Source organism: Moschus berezovskii, chromosome 14, assembly GCF_049115385.1.
Source record: "Moschus berezovskii isolate FMDL1 chromosome 14, NW_MosBer_1.0, whole genome shotgun sequence".
Lineage (NCBI taxonomy): Eukaryota > Metazoa > Chordata > Mammalia > Artiodactyla > Moschidae > Moschus > Moschus berezovskii.
In genome coordinates this window covers 79791347-79807504 of record NC_142473.1, presented here as the reverse complement: position 1 = coordinate 79807504, position 16158 = coordinate 79791347, and positions in this window count along the sequence as shown.

The following is a 16158-nucleotide window of genomic DNA, read 5'->3' as shown; positions in this document are numbered from 1 at the left end:
AACCCAAGCTATATTCTCATCACCTGGATTCTTGGTTGCCAGATTTTTCCTTACTTGGAAAGGAAGCAGCATGTACCATGGAAACAGCTCCAACTCTGGAGCAAGATAACTTGAATTCAAAGCCTGCCTTTGCCACCTACTAACAAGTCACCCCACCCCGCTGGGCCTCAGAATTCCCCTGTGTGAAATGGGATAATGGCACTGGCCTTTCGGTATTTTCAATCCTGGATGTTCATTGGAGGGACTGATGCTAAAGCTGAAACTGCAATACTTTGGCCACCTCATGCGACGAGTTGACTCACTGGAAAAGACTCTGATGCTGGGAAAGGTTGGGGGCGGGAGGAGAAGGGGACAACGGAGAATGAGATGGCTGGATGGCATCACCGACTCTGTGGACATGAGTTTGAGTGTACTCCGGGAGTTGGTGATGGACAGGGAGGCCTGGCGTGCTGTGATTCATGGGGTTGCAGAGAGTTGGACACGACTGAGCGACTGAACTGAACTGAACTGAAAGGTGACATATGTAAATGTCTCAGGCACATAGTAGGAATCCATAAATAATGACAACTGCATGGTCAAGGTAATATACATAGAGCCCTGAGCTGAGGTCCCTGGCTATACAGCAGGTTCCCACTAGCTATCTATTTACACATGGTAGTCTATATACATGTGGATCCTGATCTCTCAATTCATCCCATCCTCACTCCCCCCAATCTGTGCTCACATATCTATTTCCTACATCTGCATCTCTGTTCCTGCCCTGCACACAGGTTCATCTGTACCACTTTTCCAGATTTTAATACATGCATTCATATCCTATATTTGTTTTTTCTTTCTGACTCACTTCACTCTGTATGGCAGACTCTAAGGCCATCCACATCTCTACAAGTGGCTCTGATGACCTAGATGGGTGGGGGGAGGGGGGAGAGGGAGGCCCCAGAGGGAGGGGAGATATGTATACATTAAACTAATTCACTTCGTTGTATAGCAGAAACTAACACAACATTGTAAAGCAATTATATTCCAATAAAAAAAATTACACATGAAGTGCCTACTTTTCCTTAAGGGCAAGGCTGGTGTTCCTGACACGGTCTCCACACCCCAGAGACCCTGGGTCCCCAGTGGGAAGATTCTACATGAGTAGAAAGAAAAGTGTGTTACCCGGAGAGGAGCCAGCAGACAAGCAAAGACATCTAGGCAGCTGGTGTTTCCTGGCTGTGAAGCCTGCCCTAGTTTGTTTTGGCAGCTGCCTCCACCATCCGTGATGGAAGGAGAAAGGGAAGAGAAATGGCAGTAGAACAAATGGGTCGGCCAAGGAGGGAGGCTGTTTGGTTCCAGCTTCCAAAGGAGAATGCAGCTGTCCCAGTGATGGAGATGCAGTGGGTCCCTGGATTCTGGTCTGGCCGTAGCATGGTTGCCCTCGACATGGGGCGATGTTTCTAGAATAACAGGGTTGGGAGTAGTTCGGGTCACGCTAAATTCAGTCATAGACTTGCTCCAAATGGCAACTGTTTCAGTAATGATGGCTGGATGACAAGCCACCCCAAAACTTAGTGGCTTAAAACAGCGACAGCCATTTATTTGCCCAGATTCCACCATCAGGGCCAGGTGCAGCTGTTGCACGAGGGGTCAGCTGGAGTCACTCCTGGGCGGCTGCGTTCAAATGGCAGTTTGGGGCAAAGACCTAGGAGGGGCTCGTGTACGTGCCTGGCGCTTCGTGGTCCTCAGGTTGAGATGGCTGAGGTGGCTGAGGCAAGGGAGGTCTCTTCCCCATGGGGCCCTGCAGACTGAAGGAGCTCACCGCAGGCGTCCTCATATGGAGTCTCAGGGCCACAGGAGACTGAGTCTGGAAGCTGCACACCTCTTAAAGTCTGCATTCTGGGACTCTCACGGGGCCACTCCTGCCATATTGTATTGGCCAAAACAGTCAGAGGTCAACCCAGAATCCAGGACTGGAGGAACAGACTCCAGCTCCTGAAGGAGGGAGGGGTCATCTACACTGCGAAGCACGTGGATGCCGGGAGGTGATTCATCAGGGGCCATTGTGACAATCTTCACAGCAACACAGCGCTGTCTAGGGCATGGCATTCAAGGCCTTGTCCTCGGACTCCAGTGCCCTTCACCCTCCTGGTGGATTTTTACACTCCAACTCTCTTCTCTGAGCACCTTGGGACCTTTTCTCCCCTTGGGGGTCTTTTCTCTCCTTGGGGTTCTTTGCAGGTGGGTCTTTTATGGCTGGGCTCAGTGTGAACAAAGTCCAGGTCCTGGAGTCAGCCATTCTTGGGTGGGAACCTGGCTCCATCCCTCACTCAGCTGTGTGATCTCAGACTGGCAGATCATTCAGTGTGTCTGAGCCGCATTTCCTGCCCTGTTAACAAGGATGCTGAGGCCTGACCCTATCAGGTGGCTGTGAAGATGGAGTGAGATACATCCGGTTAAGTACCCAACACAGACAGCCTGACACTGGAGGGTGGCCGCTAAGTACTGGCCCTGATCTCCCTCCATCCCCCACTGCTCCCACTTCTCTGCCTGGGGAACACCTGCTTGTTTTTCTAGGGCACATTCTTTGACAAGTTTTCCCCACATCCCCTAACCCTTACCCCAAGGAGGACTAGTCACTCCCTCCTTTTACCTCCCGTGGCTTTTGTAACACCTTAATGATGTCCAAGGTCACAGTGACATAAACACGTGTGTTTCCCAAGGTGGAAGTTCTTGCCTTCACCCTTTCCCCTCCAGGGCTCAGAACACAGTGGTGAGCTATGCATTCATTCGGTGAATGAGTGAGTGAATGGCTGGGCTCCTCTGAACTCAGGAACACACTTCATTTTTCTAGGACCCTTCTCTTGCACGCCTGATTGCCCCAGAAGAGGAGTGGAAGTAAAACAGGGATCAAAGGAGGCAAGAATATACAATGGGGCAAAGGCAGTCCCTTCAATAAATGGTACTGGGAAAACTGGACAGCTACATGTGAAAGAACGAAATTGAACACTTCCTAACACCATACACAAAGATAAACTCAAAATGGATTAAAGACCTAAATGTAATACCAGAAACTATAAAACTCTTAGAGGAAAACAGAAGCAGAATACTTGATGACATAAATGAAAGCAAGATCCTCTATGATCCACCTCCTAGAGTAACAGAAGTAAAAACCAAAGTAAACAAGTGGGACTTGATTAAAGTTTTTGCACAGCAAAGAAAACTATAAGCAAGGTAAAAAGACAACCCTCAGAATGGGAGAAAATAATAGCAAATGAAACAACTGAAAAAGGATTAATTTCTAAAATATACAAGCAGCTCATACAACTCAATCCAGAAAAACAAACAACCCAATCAAAAAGTGGGAAAATGACTTAAACAGACATTTCTCCAAAGAAGACATACAGATGGCTAACAAACACATGGAAAGATGCTCAACATTGCTCATTATTAGAGAAATGCAAATCAAAACCACAGTGAGATACCACCTCACACCAATCAGAATAGTCATCATCAAAAAGTCTGCAAACAATAAATGCTGGAGAGGGTGTGGAGAAAAGGGAATGCTCTTACACTGTTGGTGGGAATGTAACTGATACAGCCACTATGGAAGACGGTATGGAGACTCCTTTAAAAACTAGGAATGAAACCACCATATGACCCAGCAATCCCACTCCTAGGCATATACCCTGAGGAAACCAAAACTGAACACCACACATGTATCCCATTGTTCACTGCAGCACTATTTACAGTAGCTAGAACATGGAAGCAAAACCTAGATGTCCATTGACAGATGAACGGATAAAGAAGCTGTTGTACATATACACAATGGAGTATTAGCCATAAAAAGAATACATCTGAGTCAGTTCTAATGAGGTGGATGAACTTAGAACTTATTACACAGAGTGAAGTAAGTCAGAAAGAGATAAATACCGTATACGAATGCATATATGCAGAATCTAGAAAAGTGGTACCGAGGAATTTATTTGCAGGGCAGCAGCGGAGAAGGCAATGGCAGACCACTCCAGTACTCTTGCCTGGAAAATCCCATGGATGGAGGAGCCTGGTAGGCTGCAGTCCATGGGGTCGCTACGAGTCAGACATGACTGAGCGACTTCACTTTCACTTTTCACTTTCGCACATTGGAGAAGGAAGTGGCAACCCACTCCAGTGTTCTTGCCTGGAGAATCCCAGGGACGGGGGAGCCTGGTGGGCTGCCATCTATGGGGTCACACAGAGTTGGACACGACTGAAGTGACTTAGCAGCAGCAGCAGTGGAGAAGCAGACATAGAGAATAGACTTCTGGACGTGGGGAGAAGCGGGGAGAGGGTGTGATGTGTGGAGAGAGTGACGTGGAAACCTACATCACCGCATGTAAAATAGAGAGCCAATGGGAACTTGCTGTATGGCTCAGGAAACTCAAACAGGGGCTTTGCATCAATCTAGAGGGGTGGGACCACTCCAGTACTCTTGCTTGGAAAATCGCACGGGTGGAGGAGCCTGGTAGGCTGTAGTCCATGGGGTTGTGAAGAGTCGGACACGACTGAGCAACTTCGCTTTCACTTTTCACTTTCATGCATTGGAGAAGGAAATGGCAACCCACTCCAGTGTTCTTGCCTGGAGAATCCCAGGGACGGGGGAGCCTGGTGGGCTGCCATCTATGGGGTCACACAGAGTCGGACATGACTGAAGTGACTTAGCAGCAGCAGCAGTGGAAAAGCAGACATAGAGAATAGACTTCTAGACATGGGGAGAAGCGGGGAGAGGGTGTGATGTGTGGAGAGAGTGACGTGGAAACCTACATCACCGTATGTAAAATAGAGAGCCAATGGGAACTTGCTGTATGGCTCAGGAAACTCAAACAGGGGCTTTGCATCAATCTAGAGGGGTGGGACCACTCCAGTACTCTTGCTTGGAAAATCCCATGGGTGGAGGAGCCTGGTAGGCTGTAGTCCATGGGGTTGTGAAGAGTCGGACACGACTGAGCAACTTCGCTTTCACTTTTCACTTTCATGCATTGGAGAAGGAAATGGCAACCCACTTCAGGGTTCTTGCCTGGAGAATCCCAGGGATGGGGGAGCCTGGTGGGCTGCCATCTATGGGGTCACACAGAGTCGGACATGACTGAAACGACTTAGCAGCAGCAGCAGAGGGGTGGGATGGGGAGGGAGATGGGAGGGGGTTCAAAGGCGAGGGCATGTATGTATACCTGTGGCTGATTCATGCTGAGGTTTGACAGAAAACAACAGAATTCTGTAAAGCAATTATTCTTCAATAAAAACAAAACAAAAAAACGGATCTGGCTTTTGCCCCTGTAGATATGTGATCCCTTTACACAGGTGATCCCCTGCCGTGATATCTGCTCTGGGGTAGAATGCCCAGCAGCTGCTGCAACCCCATCTACCATCCTGATCTAAAGAGGGCTAGTCATCCCAAAGGAAGGAGGAAGGAAAGGCATGCTCTTCCTGTAGGATCATTATACATTAAAAATTAAGGCACCAAGTAGGAGGCCCAGCTCAGTACCCATGATATAAACACACATTCCTCGTTTGCACAGACTGAGCATTCTGGTTTCTGTCAGCTTGGTTGGACCAGAGATGGGGACCAAGGAGATTGGCCTCAACCAGGCAGACCCCATCCTCTGGCTCTGCAGAAAATACTTGCAACTAAGGCTTCCAGGCGTAGCACAGACTGGAGTAAAATCCTGGCTCTGTCACTCATGGTTCTGCAAACCTGAGCCTATCTCCTCACCTTTCTGAACTTTCATTGATTCGTTAGTGAAATGGGGATAAAGATAACTCTCTGGAAAGACCATCGTGAAGATTAAGCAAGGTGATGTAGGTCCCTGGTCCTTCGGCTGCTCCCAAACCATCTGAGTCTCTGATCTGTGACCATTGCTCTAGCAGATAAATTGTTTGAAAAAGTGGAACAAGTGGACTTGTTCACTGCCTTCCTGGACTCTTAATGAAGATCATTAGAATTTGAAAAGTAGCAAAATGTAGGTGCTGGGCAGCTGCTAGTTTCACTCACTGAGGGGCAGACATCAATCCTAATAATGCTGGGGGCTTCCCTGGTGGTTCAGTGGTAAAGAACTCACCTGCCAGTGCAGGAGACACGGGTTCAGTCCCTGGGTAGGGATGATCCCCTGGAGAAGGAGATGGCAGTATTCTTGCCAGGAAAATCCCAGAGACAGAGAAGTCTGGTGGGCTACAGTTCCTGGGGTAACAAAAGAATTGGACACAAATTAGTGACTGAACAACATGCACACATTCATTCATTTAGTCTTAGAAACAATACTGTGAAGCTGATGTGTAATATTATTTTCCTCTTTTTACAGATGGAGGAACCTCAAAGAAGTTAAACAGCATGCACAGTTATATAGCCGGTTAGTGGCAGAGCTGAGGTTCAAACTCAACTGGTCATACACCACAGAATGTACTCTGAAACCCAAGGTTCTCCTGCTTGGAAGTGGCTCATTGTGCTTTATCAATGGCATTTACAGCGCTGGCGGCTGCCGCCAAAGACCCCATAGTACCTGGTGCTCAGGGAGCATTCACCATGCACAGGCTTTTCTTTGAATGGTCACAGCAGTCTTATGAGGCCAGGATTATTATTTGGTTCTTCCAGATGAGGAAAGACAGATTTTGGAAACTATCTAGTTCCAAATAGGGAAAGGAGTAACTCAAGGCTTTATATTGTCACCCGGCTTATTTAACTTATAGGCAGAGTACATCATGAGAAATGCTGGGCTGGATGAAGCACAAGCTGGAATCAAGATTGCCAGGAGAAATGTCAATAACCTCAGATATGCAGATGACACCACCCTTAGGGCAAAAAGCGAAGAAGAACTAAAGAGCCTCTTGATGAAAGTGAAAGAGGAGAGTGAAAAAGTTGGCTTAAAACAACATTCAGAAAACTAAGATCATGGCATCTGGTCCCATCACTTCATGGCAAATAGATGGGGAAACAGTGGAAACAGTGGAAGACTTTATATTTTTGGGCTCCAAAATCACTGTAGATGGTGACTGCAGCCATGATATTAAAAGACACTTACTCCTTGGAAGGAAAGTTATGACCAACCTAGAGAGCATATTAAAAAGCAGAGACATTACTTTGCCAACAAAGGTCCATCTAGTCAAGGCTATGGTTTTTCCAGTGGTCATGTATGGATGTGAGAGTTGGACTATAAAGAAAGCTGAGCATAGAAGAATTGATGCTTTTGAACTGTGGTGCTGGAGAAGACTCTTGAGAGTCCCTTGGACTGCAAGGAGATCCAACCGGTCCATCCTAAAGGAAATCAGTCCTGAATATTCATTGGAAGGACTGATGTTGAAGCTAAAGTTCCAATACTTTGGCCACCTGATGGAAAAAACTGACTCATTTGCAATGACCCTCGTGCTAGGAAAGATTGAGGGCAGGAAAAGAAGGGGATGACAGAGGATGAGATGGTTTGATGGCATCACCGACTCAATGGACATGAGTCTGAGCAAGCTCCAGGAGTTGGTGATGGACAGGGAGGCCTGGCGTGCTGCAGTCCATGGGGTCGCAAGGAGTCGGACACGACTGAGTGACTGAACTGAACTGAGATGAGGAAACCCAGATACAATGAAGGCAAGGATTTCTTCCAAGGTGACTCAAAGAATGGGTGAGGGAGTGAGGTACGAAATTCAGCAGAAACGAAGCTCCACCTTCACCCAGATTATTACAAGTAGAGGATGGTGTGAGTATCAGACACTGATCAAGCTGAAGTCCCGGGATGTCAGTTAGTAATCAACTGGCGTCCCTCAAGTCCAGGACACTGAGCAGTGCACCACTCCAGACCCCACAGCCCTCCCTTGCCTCCCAGCAGCCCCCCAAGAGTGGGGCTCCTTCCTGATGCCCCGAAGCTCCTCCTGCCTGGCCCTCAGCCTCAGCCCTTTCCTCCCCTGCCCCAGGGGTTCTCCCTGGGCAGGACTTAGCCACCTGAGTACACGGCTTTCAGCAGCGCCTTTGGATAGAGTTCAGGAGGTCAGAGAGATAGGAAGGGGAAATTACATCTTTGTACTCACTCATCTTAACTGAAATCAGGCATTTCCTTTCGTTGTAGGTCACCCATAGAAATAACCAATACATTCCTATTGCTTTACATAGTTCCAAAGCCTTGAAATACCATTCACACCTCTCATCACTTCAAAATTATGGTGTTTATTAGACCTGCTGTTATATCTTATTATTTAATGCCTTAATAAAGAAGCACATATATTGCTCAATTATAAATCTGTGTTTGTAATATTTTGATACTATTTTCAATATAATTAGTACACTTTGTAATCTGTGTATTTTTATTGTGTGTCTTGAAAAACAATATTCCCCAAAGGAGGCTATAGGCTTCAGTAGACTTCCAGAGTCCCTGGTTCATGAAATATTTATAGCAATCCTTTGGGATAGGACTCTATTATTGTCTCTTATAATTCTCATTATATAGAACCCAAAACTCAAGCACAGAGAGGTCAAGAAAACTGCCCAAGGACGCACAGCTGGTAGGTGAAGAGCAAGGATTTGAATCCAAGAAAATTAGATCAGAGTCTGCCCTCTCAGCCTTGGGTCAGGTTTTCTTGGCTCCCTTACAGGTCTCCAGACCACCCCTCTTTGTCTGGCACTTTCCTTGCTGGAATGTAATTGTTGTTTTATCCCTTGGCAGTCCCTGAAGGGCCCTTGAGGGCTGGGGCCAGTGTTATTTATCTCTGAATCCCTGGAAACTCACCCAGCACTGAGCCCAGAAAATGTTCCAAATAAAAGTTTTTGAATGAATGTGTCTCTAACCCATAATGCCTCATACATTGCAGGTGAAAAGACCCATTTTTTCCTGACAGAATTTTTACAACTTTAAAAAAAAAAAACAACAACCAAATAATTCGTCTACATTTTATAATGGCATTAGTACAGAGTCGTGCATTTTTACAGCATTTTTGATGTTGCCAAGAATTTTTATATCCCTTTGACTTGAACCACGAGCATAAATTAGTCTGGACAGGAATGAGGAGCTTAGTTTCACAGAGAAGTCAACAGAGGCTCCGGGCGGTCAGTTCCCAGCAGTAAAGCACAAGCTGAAGGGCAGAGGCGGACAGCAGGGGCCCGGGTCAAGCCCAGCTCCACCGCTGACCTCCTGCAAGAGCCTCGACTCTCTGAGCCCAGTGATCCCATCCATAGAATGGGATAGTAATAGCGACCGTATGAAATTGTTGTTAGAACTACCGGAGGGGTTGGGTATGGTTTAGAATGAGTTTTTGGAACAGATGTGAGAGTTGGACTGTGAAGAAAGCTGCTCGCAGAAGAATTGATGCTTTTGAACTGTGGTGTTGGAGGAGACTCTTGAGAGTCCCTTGGACTGCAAGGAGATCCAACCAGTCCATTCTAAAGGAGATCAATCCTGGGTGTTCATTGGAGGGACTGATGCTAAAGCTGAAACTGCATTACTTTGGCCACCTCATGCGACGAGTTGACTCACTGGAAAAGACTCTGATGCTAGGAAAGGTTGGGGGTGGGAGGAGATGGGGACGACGGAGAATGAGATGGCTGGATGGCATCACCGACTCTGTGGACATGAGTTTGAGTGAACTCCGGGAGTTGGTGATGGACAGGGAGGCCTGGCGTGCTGTGATTCATGGGGTCGTGGAGAGTTGGACACGACTGAGCGACTGAACTGAAGGACACAGTACAGAGAAGGCAATGGCAAGCCACTCTTGCCTAGAAAATCCCATGGATGGAGGAGCCTGGTAGGCTGCAGTCCATGGGGTCACTAGGAGTCGGACACGACTGAGTGACTTCACTTTCACTTTTCACTTTCATGGATTGGAGAAGGAAATGGCAACCCACTCCAGTGTTCTTGCCTGGAGAATCCCAGGGACAGGGGAGCCTGGTGGACTTCCGTCTATGGGGTCACACAGAGTTGGACACGACTGAAGTGACTTAGCAGCAGCAGCAGCAGCAGCAAGGACACAGTAAACGCTCGCTCCCCTCTAATAGATGTTCCGGCGCTGGCTTTATTGAAGGACTCATGCATGTGAAAGTGCGCGCTGTGGTGGGGTTAGAATTGGATTCTGGTTCTGACTCAGCACCGTGGCTGGAAGGAGATTCTACATTTCTCTAGAACTCAGTTTCCTAATGTGCAAAATGAGGAGACAGGAAGGGTTCAGGGTGGTGCCGGGGCTCAGAATTCTTGCTTCATCCTGTGCTGAATCCATTAGAAAGCCCAGTTAATGGACTCCCCTGGTGGTCCAGTGGTTAAGATTCTTCACTCCCAGTGTGGGGCGGGGACCCAGTTTCCATCCCTGGTCAGGGAACTGGATCCTACGTATCACGACTAAGATCCAGAGCAGCCAAACAGAAAAAAAAGGAAGCCCAGTTTAGAGACGGAGCGAGACCCCTCCCCTGAAGCCCAGGGAGCTTTGGAAGCATTGCTGGAAGATAGAACAACTGGTTTAGCCAGAGTCAGCAACGGGGACAATGAGGGCCGGATTAGACCTGTAGGCTTGTCTCCTTTGGGGGGTGTGTGTGTGTGAGTGTGTGTGTGTGAGGTAATGTGAGGTGGGAGGAGAGTTAGTGGATTGCAATGTCTTTAGATGGGGTCCCACCTCCTGAAGGTAACCAAGTTTGATCCACGTTCAAGCTTTTCCAACCCAGCTCTTGGAGTGTAGGCTCCTTGAAGGAGAGGCAGAATCTCCGCATTCATCCTTCACTGCGGCCCCTTCCCCAGCCCTGATCTGGTCCCTTTTTCCTCCCAACCTCTTACGATTATGAGCCCTTAGAGATTCCTACTAGCATAACATTGGCGCAAAGGGCTGACTCTGCCGAGGGGCTCTCTTGGGAGCCAGCCTTGATCAGTGTGGAGGCCCGTTCTGTAGCTGTGTCCATGAGCCCCCACATAAATGGCCTCCTGAACTTTATACTCTGAACAGTGACAGGGGAGACCAGAAGTGTGGGGGAGGAGATGGGGGGTCAGCCTGGACCATAACGATGCTGGAGAAAACATACTGAAAACATCTTCTTCCCCAAATGACTTTCCTCGTGTAAAATTGTCCTCTGTTATTGCCGGAAAAAGGGTTTTCAAAAGAGGTTAACATGCGATTTAATGAATATGGAGTAATAATGTTCCTTGATCAAATTAAAATTCTAAGATGGCCACATGAAACAAGTGCATTATGAGTATCCGACATTATGCATTATTATTATTATTGAGCTGCTTGATTGCCCTACATATGTGGGAATAAAAGAAACAGCTCCAAGCCCTGCATTTGAATTGGTATGCATCACCTTCAGAATGAGAATTTGGGCAGACCAGGAGCAGGCCTACCCAGCTAAGGAAGATCCTGGGATATTAAGAAGTGACTTTAGGGACTTCCCTGGTGATCCAATGGTTAAGACTTCGCCTTTCAAAGCAGCGGGTATGGGTTCAATTCCTGGTCAGTGAGCTAAGATCCCACAAGCCTTGAAGCCAAGAAACCAAAACACAAAACAGAAACAATATTGTAACAAGTTCAACAGAGACTTTAAAAATGACCCACATTAAAAAATCTTTAAAAAAAGTAACTTTATAATAAAACAAAGGGATAACAAAAAGTTGGCTTAAAACTCAACATTAAAAAAAACACACAAAAAACTAAGATCATGGCATCTGGTCCTATTACTTCATGGCAAATAGAAAGGGAAAAAGTGGAAGCCGTGACAGATTTTATTTTTTGGGCTCCAAAATCACTGTGGATGTAACTGTAGCCATGAAATTAAAAGGCTCTTGCTTCTTCAAAGGAAAGCTGTGACAAACCTGGACAGCGTACTAAAAAGCAAAGACATCGTTTTGCCGACAAAGGTCCGTATAGTCAAAGTTATGGTTTTCCCAGGAGTCATGTATGAATGTGAGAGTTGGAATGTGAAGAAGGCTGAGTGCTGAAGAACTGAGGCTTTGAATTGTGGTGTTGGAGAAGACTCTTGAGAGTCCCTTGGACTGCAAGATCAAACCAGTCAATTCTAAAGGAACTCAATCCTGAATACTCATTGGAAGGACTGATGCTGAAGTTGAAGCTCCAGTACTTTGGCCACCAGATGGAAAAAGCTGATTCATTGGAAAAGACCCTGATGCTGAGAAAGATGGAGGGCGGGAGGAGAAGGGGGCGACAGAGGATAAGATGGTTGGATGGCATCACTGACCCAAACATGAATCTGAACAAACTCTGGGAGACAGTGAAGGACGCGGAGCCTGGCTTTCTGCAGTCCATGGGGTCACAAAGAATCAGACAAGACAGCGACTGAGCAACAGCAACGACAGTAATGAGAGTGGAGCGGGGGATGATAGTGCTGGTCTCGTGGACGCAGCAGGTAACGAGGGGCGTGTCCGCATTTGGACGCTGTGGCTCTAGCCTAATGCTGTGTCCTTTCGGCAAGTCGTTACACTTTTCTGAGCCTCTGCTTCTTCACGCTGTTATTTAGGATAAAGGACTGTTATGAGAGTAGAACCTTTGTGTTGTAGAGCTGGGGTAAGGATAAACTGAGGTTACAGACGTGAAAGCACTTTGTGAACGATGGGCCATTGAGTTCTGGGCTTGAAGCTAATGGAGAGATCTTAAGGTTTATTTATTTACCACTATTATGCTCTTCTGGCTGCGCTGGGTCTTTGCTGCTGCACGCTGGCTTTTTCTAGCTGTGGCGAGTAGGGGGCTGATCCCCAGCTGCGGTGCACGGGCTTCTCATTGCAGTGGCTTTTCTCCTTGTAGAGCACAGACTCTAGGGCACGTGGCCTTCAGCAGCTGTGGCACAGGAGTTAGTTGCCCCGCAGCAAGTGGACTCTTCCCCGCTCAGGAATTGAACCTGTGTCCCGTGCATTGGCGGGAGGATTCTTAACTACTGGGCCACCAGGGAAATCTCGATAATGGAGACAGCTTATGTTGATTTCTTCCCTATTCCCAACCTTCCTCTGTTTCTGAAGCCTGGCTGCTGTTTATAATGTTTAATAAGATTAAGCCACATTCATTTGGTGCTTATTAAGGGCTAGGTATTATTTCACTCAGCTCCACTGTAACTTTATATGATAAGTGTTATTACTAACTCTATTTTATAGACTAGGAAACGGAGGCTCAGTATGGCTCATAAGTTGCCCAAGGTCACAGGACCAGTAAGTGGTAGGGATTTAAACTCAAGTTTTCCTGACTCTAAAACCTCTTAGTTCTTAGACTGCATTTGCCTCTAAAATATGCCAGAAAAGCTGCTTCCAAACTGTGCTTGAACACCTCCAGGGACGGGGGCCTCATTATCACCCCCATTCCCATCTTCCCGTGAGTGCTCTCCCCTGACGCATAATGCATGATTGTGGTGATATTATTATCTGTAAAATAGAGTGATTGGAGAGGACGCTTGCTTCAGATCTATTCCAGAAACATCACTTGAAGAGCACGTGCATTTACAGACAAATTCGGCCCAGCTACAGCAGAAAGGATTAAAAAATCTTTGTATGAAAATGGAACACAGCAAGTAAGAGATGTGTGTGAATGGGGGCAATTAATCCTCTTTTGCCGATCGCTGTAAAAAAACATTTGCTGGAGAGGAGGCATTTATTCCCTGCAGACACATGGCGTGATTTTGAAATATCTCCACAGAAGGAAAGATGACTGAGGAAATACAAATCTATTAAATGTGCAGGGCACAAGAAAAAAAAGGGCCCCCATAAAAGGATTTCTAAACCATATCAAAGGCTTGTGAGGTCAGGGAGGGCTGTTGAAACACTACCAATTAGAGCTAACTGAGAAACCGGCTTAAATCTCAAAATTAAAGATGAAGAGCAGCAATTAACCTGTCTTGTAACAGAAAACATAGCCCTTAATGCTCGGTGTAATTTAATATTTCAAAATCATGACCACAAGCATCTAAGGCTCCTGTTCAACAGTATAACACAGACAATAAAAGTCTCAGTGGGGCTTTGGCTATCATGGGTGAGACGGCAGAGGAATAATGCCGGGCCAGGGTGACTCTGAAGTCACAGTAGCACTGACACAGTCAGAACACACCCCAGGACATGAGTCCACAGGGCTCAGCTGCATTTTGCAAAGACCCATTCTCTGGCCAGCAGGAACATTCTGATGTGTGTTCCGTGGCTTTGATAGGGTGGATTAGGCTGATGTGAGCAGATTTGCATGAGGCACACCTGCCATGCTCAGAGGGTCCACAGCCTATTCCAGTGGGTTTCTGTAAAGCGATGCTCTCAACCCTGGGGAGTCTTGAAAATGCCTCCCCCCGGAGCCTTCTCACAGAGCAGAGGGCTGGGGCATCAGTACTTCCTAAGGTTCCCAGTTAATTTTCATTGGTACCAGAGTTGAGAACTGCTGCTCTAAAAGTTTGTGGGACCAACAAAGAAGAGAAGGTGGACGTTTGTTACACAGTCAAGCCTTGATTAGACTCGAATCAACAGCGTGGTACATGATGTGCTGGTCGTGAGCTGTGCGGATAAGAAAATGGGTCCACAGAAAACTTTCCAGCCAGGAGCTGAATAAAGCACCCACACAGAGCCCAGCCCCTGACAAAGTTTCAGAGCATAAGAGTCATAGCTGAGAATCTAGGTTTCCTTGTTGCCAAAGGATATTTGTGGCCACTCCAAATGTGTGAGGCCCCGGGTGGGTGGCTGGCCTTCCACAAGAAGGATGGAGTTGGGGACTTCGCTGGTGGTCCAGGGATTAAGTCTTCACCTTTCAATGCAGGGGGTGTGGGTTAGATCCCTGTTCAGGGAGCTAAGATGTCACATACTTTGCAGCCAAAAAACTGAAACATGAAACAAGTAATATGTAACAAATTCAATAAGCCTTTTAAAATGGCCCACATCATAAAAAGAAAAATCTCAAAAAAAAAAAAAAAAGGATGGGGCTGAAACACGCCCCCAGAGCTCTCCAAGTCCTAGGGCCTGGCCCCCAGCCAGATTCCCCTTCCTTCTCCAAGACTCTTCTACTGCCCAAGTGACAACGTGGGAGCACTGGGAAGGTCACCAGTTCTGTAGACAGATGGACCAGAGACATCATTTAACGGGAATGATCTTTGGGAAGGAGCTCTGCTCTCTGAGCTGGCTCATTTCCTCATTTATGAAATGCAGGTAGTAATGGGACTCCCAGGGATGATGTGAGGAGTGCTGAGATCAGCTGTGGGAGCCCCCAGCGTGGCCCCTGGCTCGCTTAACCGCACATATGCTAGGCCCTGCAGACAGCCTTTTCACGGACCCGTGCCCAGCATCAACCGTGTGTGTGCCCTTCTGGGTACCAGCCTAAGCTTCCTGCCTCCCTGCTTTTGCGCTGCCAGGTCCCTCCCCCTGGAGCACCTTTCCTCCTCCTCCCTCCTGTCCAGTCCCACAGTATTTGCCCAGACGCTGTGTCAGGCTCTAGACCTACCACCTCTTTCTCCTTTTGCACCTTCCTCATCTCAGAATTTAGGTTGCAAACCCTCCAGTGGGATTGTTCTCTCCTCTGCCCATTTAGCTCACCAGCATTCTAGCCCCCACTCTAAACACCATCAGTCCCACCCACACTGAGAATTCCCTGGGGATAACATCTGTGATGTTTCACCACCTGGAGGGCAATGTGAAGTCCCAGAAAACACGTCAGCTTTGGGGCCTAATCCCCTCCACAAGTCTAGGAGGTAGGTCCTGTTATTATACCCACTTTATAGATGAGGAAACTGAGGCATAAGTTTACCCGTCTCAAGTCAAATAGCTAGTTCAGAGGTGGGACCCAAACCTAGCAGGCTGGCTCCAGAGTCCTGGGTCTTAAACAACTTTGGGGTAAATCCTTGTAGGGTGAACATCCCCCTGTGGATGTGAGTGAACAGGAGGAAGAGAAGACCCAGGAGACTAGCAGGTGGAGACACTGTGAGTTCTAGCCGGACCAGGGAGGCCTGTTAGCAGCTTCGGGAGCCTTAAGGATGCCACATGAGCACTGGGTTTCCCTTTCTGTTGCTGTCGGTGTGAACCACCAGGGGACAGGACCAGAGGTCACTGGTCAAGCCTCCAGTCTGCGCTGACACCCACTGGAGCCCGGGGACAGCCCAGTCCCCCTTCAAACCACCCCAAATGGACCACTCCAAGCCTACAACTTTCCCCCAACCAGAGGGAGGGGGCCCTGGGCAGCTAGAATGTTGCGAGTGGTGAGGTGAAGGGGAGCCCCAGCCCCTGA